General features: G+C 45.3%; 1 non-coding gene across 1 annotated transcript; it reads left to right on the forward strand.

The window, feature by feature from the left end:
• LOC123941120 lies at window positions 1–141 on the forward strand. Its single transcript, XR_006818205.1, has one exon. It is a non-coding gene; the product is annotated as a small nucleolar RNA SNORA44 (small nucleolar RNA).
• The last annotated feature ends 252 nt before the right edge of the window (window positions 142–393 follow it).

A 393-nucleotide genomic window follows, 5' to 3' on the forward strand; every position in this document is an offset into this window, starting at 1 on the left:
CAGCATGTTTCCAAGGGCTGTGGCCGGCTGTGGCCGGCTGTGGCCATGGGATCTCCAACTGCATGCCAGAGCAACCTGGAGAGACTTTGACAGCACAGGTCAGCACAGTACCTGCAGCTGCCACTCGCCTTTCCTATAATAGCCCGGGGGTTCCTACCCGAGCCTGGGCGTTTTCCATAAACTTCATGTTGATGGGTGTATTGATCGAAAAAAAAAAAAAAAAAAAAGAAAAAGAAAAAAGAAAATAAAGACAAAATACCATAATTTATGGGATGCAGCAAACAGTTCTCAGAATTCTGTCACCTATATTCAAATTTTAAAAATTTAACTTAGGGGCAGCTGGGTGGTTCAGTCAATTGAGCATCTGTCTTTGGCTGAGGTCGTGATCCCAGG

The sequence above is a fragment of the Meles meles genome, chromosome 4 (assembly GCF_922984935.1).
Source record: "Meles meles chromosome 4, mMelMel3.1 paternal haplotype, whole genome shotgun sequence".
Lineage (NCBI taxonomy): Eukaryota > Metazoa > Chordata > Mammalia > Carnivora > Mustelidae > Meles > Meles meles.